We start from the raw sequence: 20188 nt of genomic DNA, 5'->3' as shown, positions 1-20188 counted from the left end.
GAAGTATATAGACCTACTGAGACAGTTTTCAAGAGATAAACATTATCGAACCAATAGGGGATGGAAAATATATTTGCTTCAAAGATAGGGAATGCATAAATTAGCATCTATAACGGAGGTAAAATTGTGGATTATGACTGGGAGAAAAAAACAACTGTATTCTGCACAAGACTTCTCACTCACAGGCACAATTCCTAAGGAATTTTAACATCTCTGCAGTTCTTTCCAAAGTAAGCCTGTTAAGGTCTTGTGAGGGGACGTCTTCCATCGAAGACGCCCCTCGGTACCCCAGGGATACGCTCCGGGGTGCGGAAGGCCCCGTGGAGCCTTCCAGAGACGGGCTTCCTAACCCGGAAGTACTTCTGGCCTTTGCCGTCAGGACGGGGGAAGATGCAGCGGCGGGGTTTAAGGACCCGCACCACCAAGGAAAGCGGCAACAACCGGCAGAGGACAACGCATCCGGGAGCCCTGGCGACGAGGACAACGCCCAGGAGAAGGACCATTGCCGGCTGCTGACTCAGGGAATCAGGAACCAGGAGGAAGCACCGCTCTGAAGCCGCCGTGTCCACACCAGGTATGGGACGGGAGGGGCAGTAGGGAGTCAGGAATGAGTTGTTTCTGTATTATTTTGTATTGTTTTCGTGTTGTGGGAATTAGGGGTCCTGGGGAATAGCATTACTTCATCGTGGCAAGTGCCAAAGTAAACATTTATTTTTTTTCTTTTCTCATTAAGCCTACAACCACCTTTATCTTTGTTATTGCCCACATTTCAAAACCCTGAACCCGACCTTAGCAGCAGGAAGCCCATTATTTTATTTTGGGTCACATTTTCCATTTATTTGTTTTCCCAAAACTATAATTGAGACCTCAAAGACACTAGTGTTCCAAAAAACATTTTTTTTCTCTTTTTGGAACATAATTCACAAGACACGATGGTTGTAACAAATTTTTATTGTGATTTACCAATAAACAGAAGAAAAGAGCGAGAGATAGAAAACTCAGTAAAAACAGATAGAGAAGAAAGAACACCTTTAACCAGAGAGAGAGAAAATAAAAAGAAGAGAAAAACAAAAAAGGAAAACGAGAGAAATAGCAGAAGGGCAGAGTGACAGTAAGAAGAAAAACCATAAGGAGAGACTAGCAGAAGAAAGAAGGAAAGAGAGCGAGGACAAGGAAAGATCCTGCTCAGAAAACAACAGAAGAAAGGAGAAGGGGGGTGAGGCTAGAAAGGGAGAGAATAAGGAAGAACTTACCCACTACCTGTGTTCTTCTTTCCTTTACATGCTCCTCCTGAGTTGACCCTGGGGAAAAGAAAGAAGGACAAGAGGACAAGCGTGAAGACCCAGACAGAAGGCAGAAAAAAGGAAAAGAACTAACAGCCATCAAAGACAACATGATAAAAGACTGATATTGCCCTATGTTTAATCAATAAAACTCTCTATAAAGATACTTTCATGTCCCTCCATTTTCTGACGCCTCTCACAAGTCTAAAATAGGCACCATTTTAAATCTTAATCTTCTGACTTGTAACATAAATGTTATAGAAACATGGAAGATTCCTTGTACCAAAGTATGGAAGAAGGTTGCTTAAATTCACTAATAAATAGTTTGGTCCTTTAAGAAATATCTTGCCCGTAATTAATCCCATGATAATGAGAAAAAAAGAAAAGAGGTACATAAGAGTTCGGATGTGAAAAGTTACATAGACATGAAAAATTCTGTGAACCAAAGTATAGGTGATGTGTTATTAAATTCACTAGTTGCTAGTTTGATCCTATAAAGGATGACCTGCCTGGAATTACTCCAATGAAAGTGAAAAAGGAGGTACACAACAGTATGGATATGAAAAAGGTATTGTGGTATATTACCAAATCTTTTGGAAACATTACCAATGTTTATAACAAAGTTTCAAGATGATTCTGTTGTGTTTATGAATAACAATGGGTTTACTTTTTTGTGGGTTGGCATGTTCCTCTGTAAACCCTTTGCTAACCCTCCTTTAACCCCTCCCATTGTCTAGCCACTCCTTCCTGTCCCTCCCACATTTACTACTAAAGCATATACTCATGTGTACTGTGATTCAGCAGTTGGGGCAGAGATCGCTGCACAGAAAAAGACATAGGGGGTCATTCTGACCCCGGCGGGCGGCGGATGCCGCCCGCCTGGTGGGAACCGCCATTTGGCAGCACCACGGTCAAAAGACCGCTGGTGCCATTCCGACCTTCCCGCTGGGCCGGCGTGCGCTAACATTGTTAGCGCCCGCCGGCTCAGCGGGAAGGGGGCCTGCAACACTGAAGCCGGCTCCGAATGGAGCCGGCGGTGTTGCAGGTGTGCGACGGGTGCAGTTGCTAGGCAGACAGTGAAAAGCAGGCTGGGGCCCTGTTAGGGGGCCCCTGCACTGCCCATGCAGTGCACTGGCATGGGCAGTGCAGGGGCCCCCAGGGGCCCCTAGATGCCCGTTACCGCCAGCCTCTTCCTGGCGGTGTAAACCGCCAGAAACAGGCTGGTGGTAAGGGGGTCAGAATCCCCATGGCGGCGCTGCTTGCAGCGCCGCCATGGAGGATTTGCCCAGCCGGGGGAAATCCGGCAGGAAACCGCCGGACCCGGTTTTCTGACCGCGGCTTTACCGCCACGGTCAGAATGGGCAGGGAAGCACCGCCAGCCTGTTGGCGGTGCTTCCGTCATTTTAGCCCTGGCGGTTTTGGACCGCCAGGGTTAGAATGACCCCCATAATTTTCCTGCCTTAGCCATTTAGTACCTGATATGTTATTAAAATTTATATAGCGCAAAAGGAATCATCTCCAAGAGGGTCTGATGGCACTACAGTGCATAAACAGGAAAGAGGGATATGGAGGAACCAGAAGAGCCAGGTTTTAAGATATTTATTTAATAGGGTCAGGACAGGCCCGTATATGTATGGTAAGTCTGTTCCAATGGTGAGGTGCTAGGTATGAGAATGATCTCTCACTGTATCTGGCCATATGCATGCATTGAGGACGTAGTAGACAATTTGCCCACTGGACTTAAGGCTGTGTGCGGGTAAATAGGTCTGGAGCTAGTTTTGTAGGCCGTTTCCAGATAGCGACTTGTGCACTAGGCACAGGCGTTTGAAGAGGGCATGCTATTTTATTGGTAGATAATGCAGAGATGTGAGTGTAGGTTCGGAAAGAGTGCAGGGCAGAAATATGCATACAAGACGGGCAGCAGTAATCTGCACCATCTGTAGTTTAGCTAGGAGAGCTTCAGTTACTGCTTCAATGAGAGCATTGTATAATCTAAGTAGCTTACAATTAGTGCTTGACTAAGGGATTTTCTGATCTAGCTGGGCAGCCATCGGAAAGCCTTTTGAAGTAGATGCATGATCCTGAAACAGGTACCATAGTTGAAGTTAGCCTGCTCTTTCACAGAAAGATTTTCATCTGCATACCCCCAATAGTTAGTCTGGAGCCAGGGAAGGCAGGAAATCTGTGTGCTTCAAAGGGAAACTTTTTGAAGCTTCTTTCACTTCAAATGAGTCACCTGGTATAAATATTATATCTCAGACACCAACTCTTCACTACACTTCTTGACCTGTCAGGAAGAAGGACTGTTTACACAGTGTATTCAACTCTGTAACCACACTACATTAACTATAACCAACCACTCTATAATGCACTGTGTTCTCACAAAAGATTTAATTTACAATGTTGTAACTGTATTATTTTTGATGATATAAGTGAGATAATGTAAATCAGTGTAAGCAGTGCATGAAGAAGGTGGAGGCACTTGTTCCTGCATGCATCAGAATTTCAATTAAAAACACCATAGGAGAGAACTGTCTAGCTTAAGTTTAGGACAGTTCTGTGGTATTTATACCTAGTTTCTAGGTTGTGTGAGTAAAGATAAAAACAAATTTCATATGACCCACATGAGGCAAAAGTATGCATGGTAATTGTTACCAGAATCTACATTCACACATTAACACTCTTCAAGATTGCTCGTACTAGGCTGACCCATCATATTTATCTGTGGCTCTTCTGTGTGCACCAAATAAGTATTTCTGGAAACACCACAGATGTGCTCCCTTTGCAAACAAAAATGAAACATTTCAAGATGTATATCAGCAGGATAGTAAGTACAAACGAGTTATATTATTGTTTATTCTTAAAGTATGTTGAGAACAAATGGCCCAATTCCTAAAACGTGAGTACCTCTTCACCATAGCTTTACACCTTTGCATGAGTGTATGGTTACTCATTTTGGGAATTCACAAAGTTCTTATGAGTATGCCTGGAAATTTGAAAACAGTTGTAGCTTTACATGAGTAGTCTTGGAAAACATTAGTGAATTTCTAATTGCAAATATGCAGAGGGATTTTCAGATGCGGAAATGTTTAAAGTGCCCATTGGGAATGAGAAATACCATACCATTTGTTCAATGGCATTTTTTAAAAGTGTTTCCTCTTGCAGAAGCCCCTCCCCTCCACCAATTTTGGAGATGTTCAATTGCCTTTCCCTTCCTGACATGGAAAGGGTTTTGCTTGTACTATGGACAGGCAGTGGTGTAACTCAAAATGGCAGGGAACTCCTCCAGAATGGGATGAGGGGCCCCTGAAACTCCTATATTTTACAGATATTTTTTGCCATTCGGCTGAATAAAGGGCCCACTAAAGGCCTACATGGGCTTCAGGGGTCTGTATTACACCCCTGTCAGCAAGAGTTAATCTTCAGCCTTTTCCTTTGTGCAAATGGGTCACAGGGAAGTTGATGATTATCCCTAAAGATATGTACAAAAATAATTTGCAGCCTTAGAGCTTACCCCTTCCTTTGGAATACCTCAACAGACGGCTCTCCTTCTACACCCCCGACCCGACAGCTTCAGTCCGCCAACCTTGCCCTCGCCACTGTCTCACGCATCCACAGAACAACCACCGGCGGCAGATCATTCTCGCACCTCGCCGCTAAGACGTGGAACACTCTTCCCACCCACCTTCGTCAGACCATGGACCTCCTTACCTTCAGGAGACTTCTCAAGACTTGGCTGTTTAAGCAGTAGCAGCCCCCCCTCAGCGCCTTGAGACCCTCATGGGTGATTAGTGCGCTTTACAAGTTCCCTGATTGATTGATTGGAAGTACTTTTAAATGTGTAAAACCAAATGTTGTGCTTTTCAAAACTGGTTTAACAGCTGTACAAAATGCAATTTGTAAAAATAAGTATATGCATGCACATGATAGTGTGAATTGAGCACAAAGATTTTAGTGGCATCAAAGCAAATTGAGATACATTGACTTTACTTGCACAATACCTGCAAGACACAATCATAAACTATCAAAAAGCCATTTGTTTCCTCCTACTTAGCACACATTTTAGAAAGGAACAAATGGAACAGCAAAGGGCTGGGGAATTCAAGGATTGCAGGTCAAACAAGACCTCTGCACATCCTCAAATGCCACTGGCTTGAAATAATGGGACTAAGAGCTTTTTAGAGAGGGACCCATAATATTTATAAAAAGTAAAGTAGAGCAAACTCTGGGGAGAAGACTCATCACAGGGTCAAATTAACATATGGGTATAATTACCTTGACCCAGTGAGAAGCTTAAATACCACCTTACTTATCCCAGCCTAAACCTTGTTCACAGCACTCTGTCCCAGGTGGTGTCCATCCAGGACCACTAAGGGTACATATGGGGTGTAGATTGCAATCTATCATATTCCCTAATGGAAACATTAGCTACTTCAGGTTCCTTTCTGTCCAATCTATTCCTGGTTTTTAATGCATTTTTAACCAAAGCTGCGTCAGCCTTGGATAGAGAGTGGAGCAAAAAAAAGCTTGGGCCTCACCAAATCAGTCAGTTCCTGTTTGATATAAGACAACCAAGGAAAAGCTAGGCTCAGTCACAAGCAAGGCAGTCCAACATTACCTTCCTGTTCAAGCCTGAGTATTGGTTCATCAAGATGGCACACCAAAGTGCCAGAGGAGCGAGTTTTATAAAATCTTTGACAAACCCAGAAGGCGGTGCAGAGCTCTAATCTCTTCTATCTGAAGAGCAGAGCTGTTAGAATAGCCCCATATGTAAGCCTCTTCTGTGAGGATGAGGAGACATTTGCTCCAAAAGTCTTTCAGCAAGGGGGCCATAGGTTTTCTGATAATATGCGAGGCTAAACTATAAATAAAACCAGTGACACTGGTAAACTTCTGAGTTGTTTTGCTCTTACAAGGGCCCCAATTGCACTTGGCATCAACAACCACCCAAGATATGAGAACTCCTGGGAGGAAGCAACCTGATGACTTTGGAGGTAGACGTTTCTTTGTTTCATGGACTTGGGCCCACACAACATAGTATACGTTTTGGTACCATTGGTGGATAGGCCCAAAGACCCCATGAAGCCCACTGATTTCTGGAAGAGAATGTTAGGATTCATGTGGGTTCTACCCATTAGGACAGCTTTATTTTCCTAAAGAAGCACAGGGACTTTTTTCCCACCCACCACAGGAACATCTGTCACACAAGCCGAGAGAGCATTCTCAAGACCATTGATATACAGCAGGAAAAGTATAGGCTCCAATTCAAATCCCTGACAAACGCCCTTCCCCAGCGGAAAGCTGGAGGTTCACTCACCAGCAGGGCCATACCGAACAGATGCTGATAGGTCGAAATGTAGTGGACGTAGAAATTTAACTAGCCTAGGGTCCATTCCCCAGATCACTCAACTTGACCCACAGCATAGACCTAACCACACTGTCGAAGGCACTAGACAGGTCCATGAAGGTGAGGCATATGGAGCCCTCCTTAGCAATGGAGTACTTGCTAATGAGCAGTTGAAGATTGAGACAATGCTCCACCATGCCCAGCCCCCAATGGAAACTGTATTGGACCTCCAACAGTGTGTCTGACTCAGTGACCCAAGTTGGTACAGAAAACAAGGGAACCCACAGGTACTCAGGGACCAGGAGTCAAAATATATTGTAAAGGAGTGAAAGTTCCACAAGAGAAACGATAGACAACAAATTACAATAGACAAATTCTATTGTAATTCGTTGTTTATTGTTAAGCAGTGACCCAAGTCAGCAGATGACCCAATACAACCCTCCCAGCAATATTAACAGCAGAATCCAACAAAGATATTGGATGACAACATATGGGGAGAGCGGCTCACCTTTTTAAAAAATGGGATAATAGCGGCAGTATGCCAAGAGTCTGGAAGGCCACATTCCATAAAAGCATTATGAGTATACAGAGTAAAGGGGCCCACAGTTCCAGAGCGGATCATCTGGTCCTGGGTCCCTATTAGGTGGTGACTTAACAAACGCCTCACAAACCTCTTCCAGGCCAAATCTGACGGAGATTAGGTAGGCCAGGTAGCCACCTCGGCCTCTTGAGAGTCCTGTGACATATTTGAGTAATAGAGAGTAAAGTAGTGGCTCGCCCAAACTTCTAGGCTTATTGTGGTGATAACTGAGTTGTCACTGGAACCCGAGGAATTAATATCCTTAACAGCCCTGTAGAAGGACATAGGCCTTAATTACGACCCCGGCGGTCGGTGATAAAGTGGCGGCAATACTGCCAACAGGCTGGCGGTAACTAGTGCCAAATTATGACCATGGTGTAAAGATCTCCGAAATACAGCCAATGTACCACACCGACCGCCAGGGCGGAAACAACAGGCACCACGGTGGTAGCTGCCTACTGCCAGACAGAAGTCAAAGTTCTGCCCATCAGCAATAACACAATCCGTCACCTTTTCCAGGGCGGTAGCAACAACATCAAAAGCCTGGTGGAAACAGACCTTAGAAGTGAAAGGACTCACCATTAGAAACACAGGGAAGATTCACACCGCCATGGAACCCGAGCTGCATGTTTTTCCGATGATATTCTACGTTCTGCTCCACCACGAACACCAACGACGGTGAAGACGACGGCGGTGAGTACAATTGCCTGGCGGACAAGGGAGGGAGGGAGGAAAATGAGTGACACACAGATGCACCATACACACCCCACACACACACACACCATGCACACAACCAGCTGCCCAAGAAAACAAGTTAATCCCCCTAATTCGGCTTAAAAATGCAAGGAAAAAACTATTTAGCCAAAGTGTTTGTAAGAAGATCAAAAAAGTAGAAATAATAATTTAGGTAACATAACAGATATATACAAATTTACAGAACGAGGGACCGAGCCCAGTCCTCATTTGGCATGGGCCACATGGCCACAGGCCAAAGTCCAAGGCCCCACTTGTCACCTGCATCAACATGGAGAGAACGCTGCAGGGGCACCAGTTGGTAAATAGGCAGGCACCTCAGGGGGGTGGGGGGGCACCTCTGCCGGGAGCGGAAACAAGACCACTGGTTTTGGAGGGGGCAACATGCCCTGAGATTGGTCCTGGGGAGTGGAAGGCCACAGTCTCCTGAGTGGGTGAATACCCCACTGGTTCTGGAGGGAGCAACATGCCTTGTGCTTAGTCCTGGGGAGTGCAAGGCCACAGTCTCTCGAGTGGGTGTCTTGCCCACTGGTTCTGGAGGGAGCAACATGCCCTGTGCTTGGTCCTGCGGAGTGCAAGGCCACAGTCTCTCGAGTGGGTGTCTTGACCACTGGTTCTGGAGTGTAGTGGATGCACAGCAGCCCATGGCGGCAGGATTACATTGCATCTTCCGGCGGTGACGGCTGCACTGTAGTGGTGCTGCTGGTAGCTGGAAGCTCCTGCACACCCCCTGCACCCTTGGACAGATGCACTGTGGTGGTGCTGCTGGTGGTGGGAGGCTCCTGCACATCCCCTGCACCCTCGGATGGATGCACAACCATGGTTGGTGGTGGGGGCTCCGTCACAGTTGCTGGTCCAGGCTCCTTGCCTTTCCTGCCTGCTGGTGCAGGCTCCTTGACCTTCCTGCCTGCTGGTTGAGGCTCCTTGGCTTTTTGGATGCAGGCTTCTTGCCCTTCTTGCTTGCTGGGGCAGGGAAGAAGTCAAGCATGGATAGGAACAGGTGTTAAGGGACATTTGGGCAGAGAGAGAGGAGAAGTAATGGGAGTAGAGGATGAGAGAGTGGTTGTTGGAGGTCTGTCTGCTGGATTTGGGTGCATGGGATGTATGCTGTTGTGAGGTAGATGGCTGTTGGGTGTCTGAGTGATTGCGTTTGTGTACTTTAGGGGGGACAGACACAGTGGGAGAGGACACAGGGGACGTGTGCATGGATGTTGTGGAGGTGTCTGCCTGTGAGGTGTGTGTTCTGCTTGGTGTGGTGATGATGCTGGTAGTGGATGATGATGTAGTGCATGCAGGTGTGAGTGTGGACGTAACTAGATGGGAGGAGGAGGAAGAGGAGGAGACAGTAGAAATAGTGGATGTTGTTGTGTTTGCAACTGGATGGTGTTTGTGTGAGTGCCTGTGGGATGAAGGGTGGCGCTTGTGTTTGCCTGTGACACTCTTGGGTGTTGTCTTGTGTGCATGCTTGTCTGTATGTGTGCCTGGGATGGTGGGGGTTGAGGAGAATGAGACTGGGAGGTGGAAGTTAGAGGGAGGACGGTAGAACAAGGGACAATTGCTGCCATCAGAGAGGAGACCCTGCATCAATCTCTGTTTGGCCGCCAATCCAGTGTGTATGCCCTCCAGGAATACATTAGATTGTTGCATCTGGGCTGCCAGCCCCTGGATGGCATTTACAATAGTTGACAGCCCTACAGAGATGGATCTCAGGAGGTCAATAGCCTCCTCACTCAGGGTACCAGGGCAAAATGGGGCAGGGCCTGAGGTGCCTGGGGCGAAGGAGATGCCAACCCTCCTGGGTGAGTGGGCAACTCGATGAGGGGCTGCTGGGAGTACGGTGCTGGTACGGGGTGTGGCAGCTGTACCTGTAGCTGGGGTGGTCATAGAAGTGTCCATCACCACCAGGGAGCTTCCATCGGAGGAGGTATGTGTGTCTGAAGTGTCCCCTCCAGTATCCGCCGAGGTGCTCCCCTCGCCCTCCATCCCACTGGTGCCCTCACATTCAGTGGACTCTGCCTCCTGGTGTCGCGTGGGCTCTCATTATTCTAAATGAGACTACTGGATTTCTAGGTAGCAGGGTCTATAACGGTGTGGGGGACTGAGTCTAACCCACGTGTAAAGAACTCTGTCACCCTAAATCCGGTTTTTTGCTCCGGCTAACTAGCAGTGCCTCATTCCTCCCATTTGGAAGGAATGATTTGGCAGCCGAGCGCATGACATCTTTGGAACTTCTCAGGGAAGTCGTGGTTACTCAGATCCAAACCAACTCTCTTATTTCCAATATGATCTCATAAACAAATGACAAAGACAGTATAAGTTTTATATAATGTTTTAATAAAACGACTGTATTTGAGATATTAAGGCGTGAGCCGCAATAACCAGAACGATACAACACAGTAGGATTGTAATAGTTACCAGGAGAGTAAAACATAAAAACAAAGCTATCATATTGTCAAACAGTTTCTACTCTCCCTCTGCTTGTTTTATCTAGAGCACAGCATGTTAAGCTTCTAGCTTGCCTATTAGAATCACTGTGGATACATCAGCCCTCATACCTGAGCAAAGACCTGTGATCTTGGTTCAGCATCTGCAACTAGGCAGTCAGCGAAAAGTTGTGGTTCCCTGGTCGGAATCTCCCTCTTGCGTGTATTGGGACAAGGAAGTGATTTTATAACTAACATGTCATCGTGATCACAAAATGTCCCTACGCAGGAATGCCAAGTCTAAACTCTTACCACGTCTATCGGCAATGTACCAGACTGTATCCTTGACTGAAGCACAGAGTAAATATGTTATGGAGAACTCCAGTGCTGAAGTAGGCAAAACAGTGTGATATGAATAAAAAACAATACCGTAGAACTGGCTATTTGAAAAATAACAGTACGAAGCCTAATAAAAAGCATGTAGAGCAAAGTACACAGAGGCTCTAAGCTGTCAGCAACTGAATAAAATATATTCAGGGCAAAGTGCACAAAGGCCTAAAGCCTGAAGCTAAAGCGCAATGAATTCGTAAAACTAACCACACTACACTGGGTCCTATGGGATGCAGCTCCCTCCGTCACCTGTGCCTCTGCTCCTCCACCATATGATGCTAATACACATAAGGACAGGATGACAAAACAAGAAAGGGGGGGAGATACAAAGGATACACTGGGTCAATGGCTGCACCAACACCAAGGTTGGCGTACATAGCACACTCACACAGGGAACAGGCCTACGCACTAAGCATTGACTGCCAGTGATATTGCTAGCCACACACGGGGCACACACTGGCAAATGCAGTACAGCTGGGACCCACGCAGCCATGACCAGTAGTGGATGCCCATGAGCTAGGTAGAAGGATTATCCCTTCAGAATCGTAGCCACCAGGAGACCTATGCTGCAATGTCAGGCCTGGCCTAGGGGTACCCACTGACACACATCTACCCCCGGACACCACCCTCCCATGCGTACGTTGTAATGATGGGCACTGTACTCACTCCCTTGTGGCTGCGCTGATGGTCTCAAGCGCCCATCCACCTTTTGATAGGCCACTGCCAGTATACGGGCCATCAGGGGGGTCAGGGTTCAACGGGCACCTCTTCCTCGTTGTGAGGCCATCCCCAGCTGGGCCTCGCCCGTCTTCCGTACCCAGCATCTCAGGTCCTCCCACTGTTTGCAACAGTGGGCAATCCACCTGCCATAGACCCCCAGGATCCGCACCTCCTTGGCGATGGCACGCCATATACCCTTCTTTTGATGGATGCTGACCTCCAGAGGCAATACACACAGGAAAAGACCATTAGACAAACAGTCCAGCCAGTTACAGATATGGCACACCATACCCGTTCCTATCACCATTGGCACACATGGCCCAGCATACAACCTGTATGCCGCCAAAAGGACATCCACCAACTCCCCTTACATGAGGCCTTCACACACACCACTCTATGCATCCAGGCCACATGCATCGTGCCCACAGTGTAGTCACCTGTTGGTCTCGAGGCCCATACAGCAGTTCATACTGGAGTAGGACCCCATCCACAAGTCTTTCCAACTCCTCCAAAGTAAAGGCTGGGGCCCTTTCACCAGTCACACGGGCCATGGTAGGTTCCAGACACAGGTCACAGCAGCACATGCAGTGTAGGTCCTTTCCTATGGAAGGTCAGGTAGGAAGTGAGGAATATGATAGAAAATGGTGGTCACGTCCACGGCGGTGTATACCGTCACCGCCGGCATAGATCACCATTGGTCACTGTACTCTATAGGGCCCAATGTTAATAATGAGGAGTTGCACTGCGGTTCCCGACCACCTGCCTCAACGGCGCACAACATCAGGGGAATTACCTTACTTCCACCTGTCCCTCCATGCAGGACAGGTGGGTGCCATTTCAGGGCGGGGCAGGCCTCTGGAATAATGCTGCATCACAAGAGACATTAGCAAATACTGTTGTATCTCCATTGTTCAGTTAGTGACTGGCTCTTCACTCTTTTGTCCCTTAGATTCCTTCCGCTGGGGATGAATAGGAGATGGAGACATACCCCCTTGTACAGACCCCTGGCTCACCTATAGACTTGACAGGGCCACAATCACAGAGCTGTGTGCCCAAATGGAGCATGACCTGATATCTGCTATTCGTCACCCCACTGGGATCCCCCCTCTTGCACAACTGCTATTAGTACTCCATTTCCTGGCAACTGGTTCTTTCCAAGTGACAGTGGGCTTTGCAGCAGGAATATCACAGCCAATGTTCTCAATAGGGCTGACAAGAGTGTTATCTGTCCGGATAAAACACATATGCAGCTACATTGTTTTCCCCCAGGTTGAGGATTTGGCCACAGTGAATGCCGTGTTTTATGCAATGGGACATATCCCCAACATAATTGGGGCAATTGATGGAACACATATTGCATTTGTCCCCCCCCAAACACGTGTTTAGGAATCGTAAGAGGTTCCAGTCCATGAATGTTCAGATCGTGTGCTTGGCGGACCAGTACATCTCCCATGTGAATGCTAAGTACCCTGGGTCGGTGCATGATGCCTTTGTCCTGAGGAATAGCGTCATCCCAAATTCGATGGGCCAACTACAAAGGCACAGGGTGTGGCTAGTAAGTGAGCCCTGGTTCCCACACAGTGGCCCTCATTCTGACCTTGGCGGGCGGCGGAGGCCGCCCGCCAAAGTCCCGCCGTCAGGTTACCGTTCCGCGGTCGAAAGACCGCGGCGGTAATTCTGACTTTCCCGCTGGGCTGGCGGGCGGTCTCCTTCAGACCGCCAGCCAGCCCAGCGGGAAAGAGGCTTCCACGATGAAGCCGGCTCGGAATCGAGCCGGCGGAGTGGAAGCTGTGCGACGGGTGCAGTTGCACCCGTCGCGTATTTCACTGTCTGCGCAGCAGACAGTGAAATACATGTAGGGGCCCTCTTACGGGGGCCCCTGCAATGCCCATGCCAGTGGCATGGGCACTGCAGGGGCCCCCAGGGGCCCCGCGACCCCCCCTACCGCCATCCGGATCTCGGCGGTCCGACCGCCGGGATCTGGATGGCGGTAGAGGGGGTCGGAATCCCCGCGGCGGTGCAGCAAGCTGCGCCGCCGCGGAGGATTCAATGGGGCCGCGGTACACTGGCGGGACCCCGCCAGTGGTGCCGGTCCGACCGCGGCTTTACCGCCGCGGTCGGAATCCCCATTGGAGCACCGCCGGCTTGTCGGCGGTGCTCCCGCGGTCCTCCGCCCTGGCGGTCAAAGACCGCCAGGGTCAGAATGAGGGCCAGTATATGTTGTTGTATGCCTATAATGTTGGCCATATGGGATAGTGTGTGGCTAAATGTTGTCCCTCAATATTTGCAGGTGACTCTGGTTACCGAAACCTATCATGGCTGCTGACCCCTGTGAGGAATGCCAGGACAAGGGCAGAAGAACATTAGAATGAGGCACATGGACGAACCAGAAGGATAATTGAAAGGACCTTTGGCCTCCTGACGGCCAGGTTTCGGTGCCTCCATCTAAAAGGTGGATCCCTGTGCTACTCACCAAAGAAGGTCTGCCAGATAGTCGTGGCATGCTGCATGTTGCATAACCTGGCCCTCAGACACAATGTCCCATTTCTGCAGGAGGAGGAGACTGGAGATGCCCGTGTGCCAGCAGTAGACCCTGTGGACAGTGAGGATGAGGAGGCAGAGGATGAGGATGAGGGCAAAAGAACATCTGTGATTCGTCAGTACTTCCAATGACACACAGGTAGGACAGTGTCACTTTACTTTTTAATGACTTTGGTTGTAATCTGTGTGGCAATGGCATGCTGATATTTACCACGTCTATGCCCACTTACTGTTCCCTCTGGCAATTCATTTTGCAGATGCTGGTGACCTGACATATACTCCTGGTGTGATCACTACAGCCAGCTACAGGTCATTAATCTATGCTCATTCTCTGTACAGTTAATTTGCAATGTTTGTACCTGTTTCAATTAATACATATTTGATATACATGACATACTTCAGATGGATATTTTTCAAAGGGTGTTTATTGAAGTGCTAACATATAGGGTGAAAGTGCAATGGGATAGGGTAATGATGGAGGAAAGTCCAGGGTATTGTTCCAGTCTGTTTGCAGCACAGGTGCATTGTCCAAGGGGCCATAGGAAGCGGAGCAATGGCAGTTCAAGGTGGACAGGGTGACTGAGTGGGACACAAGGGTGGCAATCAGGAGAGTCTCATTTCCTGGTGGGGATCCTGACAAGTGTCTATGGGTTCTGTCTGGATCACAGGGAACGTTTGCAAGGTGGTTCACCTTCTGCAGGGGGAGGGGTTCCGGTGGCCTGTGAGTCCTGTGGCGGGGCCTCCTGGCCACTAGCGGCAGTGAAGGTGGAAGGCTGTTCAGATGTCTGGCTAGTGGCAGGGGCCCGTTGGTGTGAGACTGCCTCCCTCATAATGTTGGCCATGTCTACTAGCACCCCTGCTTTGGAGATCAGGGTGTTTTTGATGGCCTGCAAGTCCTCCCTGATCCTTGGTACTGTCCCTCCTGCAGCCACCTGTTCTCCTGCACGTTGTCCAAGATCTGGCCCATCGTGTCCTGGGAATGTTGATAGGCTCCCAGGAATTCTGAGTGACTCCTGAAAGGTCATTTCCCTGGGCCTGTCCTCCTCGTGACGCACAGCAGTCCTCCCTGTGTCCCTGTTGGCCTGTGCCTCTGTCCCCTGAATGGTGTGCCCACTGCCACTGACCCCAGGTCCCTGATTGTCTTGTGTGCGAGGTGGACACACTGCTGATTGATGTGTCTTGGGGACAGAGGTGTGGGTACGATGGGTGGGTGCTGTGGTGGTGTTTCCTGATGGGGCAGGCTCTGTGGTGGTGTGTGACTGGGCCTGGTGAACCAGCTTCCCAGTGGTTCCTGATGGGCCAGGTAGAAGACCAGAGTTGCTGTCATCACAGTGGGCCTCTTCAGTTGGGGGACTGGATAGTGCTTGCACCTCCTCTCCACTGACATTGCCTGGGGTACCTGTGGGAATGTAAATTATGTGTTATGGTTTCTGTGTCTGACATATTGTACATCCTTGGTGTCCCCTCTATGGTTGGATATGCCCTGCCAGCTTTACTTGTGTTTGTTAGTGTATGGTAGGATTGTTAGTTCTCTATTCTGTGCATGCTTTAGTGATGAGTGTCCATGCAGGACTGTGAGGGGTGTCCATGCATTGGTACAGCATGCAGGGCTCGGCATTAGGATTTAAGAGATGTGATGGCTGAGTGTGTGGGAAGTAGTGGAGTGATGGGAGTGATGGTGAGGGTATGTGATGGCATGCAGATAGGGGGATGATAATAGTAGAGAGTTGACTTACCAGAGTCCAGTCCTCCTCCGACTCCGGCCAGGCCTTCAGGATGCAGTATTGCCAAGACTTGCTCCTCCCATGCTGTGAGTTGTGGGGGAGGAGTTGGGGGTCTACCGCCAGTCCTCTGTATAATGAGCTGGTGTCTTGCTGCTATGGAATGTACCTTTCTGTAGGTCATTCCACCTCTTCCTGATGTCATCCATAGTTCTGAGGTACTGTCCCACGGCGTTGACCCTGTCCACGATTCTCCGCCATAGCTCCATCTTCCTGACTATTTATATCTGCTGCACCTGTGCTCCAAACAGCTGTTGCTCTACCCTGACGATTTCCTCCACCATGACCCTTAGCTCCTCCTCAGTGAAACAGGGGGGTCTTTGTGGTGCCATGTGTGCTCTGTGAGGTGTGATGGTGAGGGTGTATTGGGTAATGTGTTGGGGTGTGTGATTTGGAGTGCGTAAGTGGTGTATAGGTGTGAGTAGTGTGTGGCTCTATTTGTGTCAGTGGTCTCGGTGTCTCTCTGCTGGCAATGGTTTGTATTCGTAAAGGGTTGTGGGTAATGTGGGTGGGTGTTTTATAGTGGTGTGGGTGTGTGGGTGACGTGTGTGCATGGATGTCAGGTATGTGTTGTTTGAATTGTCCAATGTGGTGTTGTTTTGTTTGTGGTTGTACATTTTGAGCGTGGCAGAATGTACCACCAATGGTTTACTGCCGTTGAATGTCCACCATGGTGATTCGTGGCTCATAATGTGGTGGGTGTTATTCTGTTGGCGTAACGGTATGGGTTTTGATACCGCCACTTTATCACTGACCTTTGATGTGGCGGATTTTTGTGTGTGGCTGTATTCAGTCAGATTGGTGTGTGTGTGTCATAATATGGTGAACGGATATCCACCGCTGTGGCGGTAAGTTGGCCGCCATCAGCATGGCGGAAAGCTGCATTTACCGCCAATGTCATAATGAGGGCCACAGAGTCCTTATTCCTGCAAGACAGCATCAACCTCCACCATTGCTCTTTTTCAATGTCTTTGCGAATCCTACTCAGGGCCATTTTGTATACCGTTCTGTAATCCTTGATTTTTTGGCCATCTCTAGGTGTCTCCTTTAAGGCCCTGTGCCAGGTTGAAGTACCCTTTCTGCAGGTAGAATCAAACCATTTTGCCCCAGAAGTACTGGCCTGACTGGTTTCGTAAATAAACTGGTAATGGCAGCCCCCAGACAAACAAAGCCATTTGCTAATATAAAAAAGTCAGTCAGATAGGCTAGACAATTATAAAGTATCAAGATGATTGGTACACAGATTTTTCAGTATTGCCCCTTGATCCACATTCCTCCAAAGGAAGCAGATCCCCTGACACATAACAAATAGGGAAGAAGAGGGGGTACACCCACTCCAACCTTCCCCTTTGGGATCCTAAAACCTAACCATAGAGGATTGTTGTCACTCATCACAGTTACAATGGTAACTTCACATATGATCCACCTCCAAATGAACCTAGAAACCAAGATGTAGTCATTTATTGACCCATAGCCACCCCTAACAAAAGTAGCTTTCAAGATGTGGGTTGGATCAACAGCATCACAGGAATTAAGAAGGTCAAACCTATTGACCACATTCAAGAGAACCCAGCCTTTCAGGTCCCCCTGCTCCAGAGCAAGATAGATGAATCATTGGCCTGAAACAGATGACCCAATTTGATATTAAAATTACCCCCAAACACAATATGAAATCCAGGATTCAAGTGGCTAGTTCCATTTCAAGACCCGAGAAGAATCTTGGCAGTTTAAGATTATCAAGTCTCAGCTCCGAAAAGACCATTGTAAAAATGAATAACAACCAGATAGATACTATTAGGCCAAGATAACAAAAGCGCTTGGATGGCAGGGCTCTCACAGTGAAGCAGACAGACGTTACAGCCCATGGTAACTCACACATATGCCGTTAATCCCCCCCTTGGCCAGACCGGCCGGTGAGGGATGTTGCCGGTACCATATATGCAGCAAACCTGTCAATACTGACAAGGTCCATAGACCACGTTTCCTGCAGGAAAATCAAGTGATGGTTAGTGGTGAGTGCAACCCAGTTTTCATCATCCAATTTGTTGTGTAGCCCAGCATTGTTCTAAAAAAATAAATTTAAACTGGGAAATAGTATAATCTGGCAGCGCCGAAGCATCCTTGGTGGAGACATCCAAAAGAGGGTGGGTTAGAAACTGATGAGGTCAGCATCTGGGGGGGTTGGACTCGGTCAAGATCTCATTGCACTGAGCTGTTGAAGCCATTGTGACCCCACCCAGGTGGTCATCCCCCGCTAGTCACAAGCCTCCAATGAGGTCAGAGGGGTGTATCTATAAGAAATAAGCAACTCACAAGAGGCACCATGCAGGTCACCCAATGCCAGATCTTTGCGCCTTGGGAACTGCCCCTGATTGAAGTGTGGAGCACATCCCACTGGCCCAGGTCTATAGAAAAACCACATGGGGAGAGCCAAGATGGAAGACTGCTTGCACAAGAGCACCTAATAGAAGCAAAGAGTCTTCTTGCGAAAAAAGGCCTGTTAAAATGTATGATTACACAATCTCCTTCAAGGGTTTTCTCATCCTTTCCTAAACAATTTACCCTATGTACCATGTTAATCCACTTGCCAGTAGAAGCCCCCAAAGGAGAGTTTAAGTCCAAGCAATGTATGACCTTGTTCTCCAATTGGTTAAAGCTTCCGAGGAATCAGCTTTAAGCAGAGGCACATTGCCCAGCACAACAACATAGGTAACTTTGGGGGGTAAATTGAGAAAAACAAAGTTAAGTGAGGGAGGAGGCACTACCCTGAACACCTGCAAGAAAACCGGGCAGGGTGCCATTAGATTGAGCACTTCCCCCACTAGACACTCTGTCGTAGTTTGGACTCTTGCTCTGAGCAAGACTGCTGGTCTCAGGATGACAGTACTTTCGTTTGTAGGGGACTAAGTTTCTTCCTACAACTAGTTGTAACTGTTGTCCAAACCTTACCGGCTTACTAGCAGTACTTCACCAGAAACACAATAGTAAACAGGTGATTTGTAGCAGTCGCTTACGCATGGACTCAAAATAAGATCTCTCAGGGTTGTCGTGGTTAAACGGAAATTACCCTTTTCTCACAGATTATTATGTCTCATACAAACAAAGGCAATAACACAGATGCAGTGAAGTTATAATAGTTTTTTATTTAACATAACTGCAATTTGTTATAAGTTGCATGAATTGCAATGATTAGGATAATGAATATACCAAGCAACAGTATTGTGAAGAGGAGAGTCATTGTTATAAAGACCCCTACCATTATGCAATATATAACAGGAATATATGTATAGGTATAAAAATGTAATAAGCCCTAATACCCTAAGGAGAATAGGTCTAACCTCCTACCTAAAAAAGGAGAGCTGGGTTCGTTAAACCTAATCTGCCAAAACCGTGTCCATGAGAGGAGCCCCCAACCCTCGTTACCTTGGAATGAGGTTTCTATCTCAGACTCCGCAGGGACACGAAGACTGGGTCAGCGTCAAGATGACTGCAGCATCGGTATCAGCGATGGTGGCGATGCCCTCTGGTCGGAATCCCTCTGATTATCTGTCTAAAAGTGTGTTGTATTTATACAGATCTACAAGGTCCCCTCACATAAGTGTTATTCATAACAATAGATAACAGGCATGCTTGGGACGGCAATTAATATCAACAATCCCTCGAAAGTATAGAGAGGGAAAATCCCTAAGTGTGAATGCCTACTGTATGTTTGTCTTCCGTGCTTGATCTTGACGCCTTGGCGCAGTGACACTGATAATGGAACCCATAACAAGTGGCCTAACTATAAACAAGGCCGCCATTTTAAAGGAAATAAATAATTAAATGGACTAAGACAGAGCAAGCTAAGTAGGTTAAAAGTCACTGGGTGACGGGGGCACGAGTTTACAAGCCTACGGCTAAGCTAACTCCTGTTATCCCGTTAAAACAAACTAGGATTCACTACACCCTCCCTATTGCCGTAACAGGCATGATGAAGGTTAGGAAACCCAATCGCTAAAAAAGCTGCTACTGAACTAAAAAGCCAAAAAACGAAGAAAAAAAATGTACGTAATGACAAAAAAAAATGCTGTGTGTTAAAATACGTTTCAAAAAAACATTCAGAAATGTTAATATCAACCATGACAAGTACAGCAAACTTTCAGTTAAATTGCTAGTTTTTAGAACCGGGAACTGGCAAGCGAATTCACCAAATTATGTGCTATATGCAGGATCTTGAAGAATGTCATCGAAGTCACCATTCAAGGATCTTAAAAATGAGTCAACATTGTCTGAAGTGAAATTGAGAGCAGGACGGACAAACGGATCCACAGAGCAGAAGTGAGCCATATTCATCGGTGTATCGACACTCGCTGCAGCGTCCTCATCCATGT

The 20188-nt window shown here is 47.7% G+C and overlaps 1 long non-coding RNA gene across 1 annotated transcript in view; it reads right to left on the bottom strand.

Annotated features, from left to right (window-relative positions):
- Nucleotides 1-1253: 1253 nt before the first annotated feature.
- The window catches only part of LOC138265037 (uncharacterized), a 137120-nt gene continuing 118185 nt past the window's right edge, over nucleotides 1254-20188 (bottom strand). Inside the window, exon 4 of the long non-coding RNA XR_011199300.1 lies at nucleotides 1254-1301. This is a non-coding gene — a long non-coding RNA (uncharacterized lncRNA). The remainder of the gene's footprint in view (nucleotides 1302-20188) is intronic.

This window comes from Pleurodeles waltl, chromosome 11 (assembly GCF_031143425.1).
Source record: "Pleurodeles waltl isolate 20211129_DDA chromosome 11, aPleWal1.hap1.20221129, whole genome shotgun sequence".
NCBI lineage: Eukaryota > Metazoa > Chordata > Amphibia > Caudata > Salamandridae > Pleurodeles > Pleurodeles waltl.
This window is presented reverse-complemented; position numbering and strand designations above follow the sequence as displayed.